The sequence below is a fragment of the Schistocerca americana genome, chromosome 2 (assembly GCF_021461395.2).
Source record: "Schistocerca americana isolate TAMUIC-IGC-003095 chromosome 2, iqSchAmer2.1, whole genome shotgun sequence".
NCBI classification, from domain to species: domain Eukaryota; kingdom Metazoa; phylum Arthropoda; class Insecta; order Orthoptera; family Acrididae; genus Schistocerca; species Schistocerca americana.
The window spans coordinates 980,072,076-980,074,579 of NC_060120.1; positions in this window are offsets into that span (position 1 = coordinate 980,072,076).

Sequence of the window (2,504 nt, forward strand, 5' to 3'; positions counted from 1 at the left end):
GGCCAATGATTCCTTTGGAAGAAATGGCGGCCCAGACCAGTACTTTTTGAGGATGCAGGGACGATGGGACTGCAACATGGGGCTTTTCGGTTCCCCATATGCGCCAGTTCTGTTTATTGACGAAGCCGTCCAGGTAAAAATAAGCTTCGTCAGTAAACCAAATGCTGCCCACATGCATATCGCCGTCATCAATCCTGTGCACTATATCGTTAGCGAATGTCTCTCGTGCAGCAATGGTAGCGGCGCTGAGGGGTTGCCACGTTTGAAGTTTGTATGGATAGAGGTGTAAACTCTGGCGCATGAGACGATACGTGGACGTTGGCGTCATTTGGACCGCAGCTGCAACACAGCGAACGGAAACCCGAGGCCGCTGTTGGATCACCTGCTGCACTAGCTGCGCGTTGCCCTCTGTGATTGCCGTACGCGGTCGCCCTACCTTTCCAGCACGCTCATCCGTCACGTTCCCAGTCCGTTGAAATTTTTCAAACAGATCCTTTATTGTATCGCTTTTCGGTCCTTTGGTTACATTAAACCTCCGTTGAAAACTTCGTCTTGTTGCAACAACACTGTGTTCTAGGCAGTGGAATTCCAACACCAGAAAAATCCTCTGTTCTAAGGAATAAACCATGTTGTCTACAGCACACTTGCACGTTTTGAACAGCACACGCTTACAGCAGAAAGACGACGTACAGAATGGCGCACCCACAGACTGCGTTGTCTTCTATATCTTTCACATCACTTGCAGCGCCATCTGTTGTTGACAATTGTAACTACTGTAATTTCGAAAGTATGTCCGCCTGAAAATGTACTGTTGTCCCAAGCATATTGCAACAAACGGTGTATTTCTATCGCTGCTCGTTTAGTTTTTATTGCCGTTTCAAATATACCGGTCATTTTTGAAACACCCTGTAAATAAACATCACAGAACGTGTAAACCTGTATGCATGTTAGCTATAAATAGGCTGGAAAACAGTAATGCTAGACAAAGCGGTAGACAAGTTTACTGCCATATCTCCTTAAGCTGGCTTCTCCGACCCTACGTTCCCTACCTCGAGCTGTTGAGTGGAGCATTCTCTACGTCCTGTTACATTTCTGGGTGCACTAACGGAAACACCCTGTATATCCTAACGGCAGTCATTCCAAGAGAGCGAGAATGGTCTCATTTAAAAGAAAAAAAAATATGTCTAACGGCCTCAGCAGGGCCAAAAAAAAAAAACCCCAAAAAATTACAATTAAAATAGTGAATTACTATTTCACATTGTATTCGGTGGAGGCTAAGAAACGCTTCTACAATCGGCTCAGCACCTCGTAGTCTACGTAGAAACCTTGAGATACCAGTACACGTGTATGCTTCGACGCGCACGTTGCCGAAGTGGCGTCAAATCAAAAGACTTGCACCAGGCGAACGGTCTACCTGACGGCAGGCCATAATCACACGACATTTATTTTACGTGTATGCTGGAACAGACTGGTTACTAGGTGATCCACTGCATTACAATAAGCAAGTGTGAATCATCCACTGCAGCTAAAATGCAACCAAGACTAATTTTACATTATGGCTGATATTTAAGATATATAGTATACTGCTATTAATCACCCATTAAACAAGCACTGACGGATAATGCTACGATAGTCGAGTTACATCATTTGTTGGCAACATGGAGAGCCAAATCAAATCCAGATATGAAATTTCATCCTAATGAAAGAATTTGGCACAGGCTAAAATTTACGATATTAATTAGAGCCTTAGATATTCACGAGAATTATGATTTGAAGTTCCTTTTGAAACGTCCCCTTTGGGAAAATATATATGACTATGCTGGTAAACTACGTTATTTGATTTTCAAACAGCTGAGCAAAACTCAACGTACTCAGACAGTCTTCTCTTCACTTATTCTGATCATCACTAAACTGGCACACTTTTTTTTTTAGTGTTCAAAAGTCATAATATATATATATATATCAGTTCATGACATCCAGTCTTACAAATTTCCTTTTTCTGACGGACACACGTCCAGATCGTCCGCTCTCAAAATTCTGCCATCTCTCTCCCCACATCCACCACTGCTGGCCGCTCACCTCCAACTGCGCAACGCTACGCGCTGTTCACATCCAACTGCCCAACACTACAATAGCAAATATTCCAACAATGCAAAGCAGCCACAGACTGCACACAGCACAGTCAGTGATTTTCATACAGAGCGCTAGTTGGCGTTACCAACATTAAAACCTAAACAGCCTACTTACACTTTAAACACCAAACTGAGTTACCAAAATGCTTGAGGGAAAAAGATGGCACGTGTAAGAACACAATAACAAACAGGGCCGCTTAGCACAGTGGCCTCCTCCTTCCAAGAACACTTGACGTCAATTACAGGCCAGTAAAATAAGCCACTAAAATAATTAAAATTCATACTCGTGGCATATTAGAGCGTATGTTCCAGTACAAAACTTGAAAATCTCACAGAAAGAAAATTTAACAGATCTTAATGTCAATTCGCTCT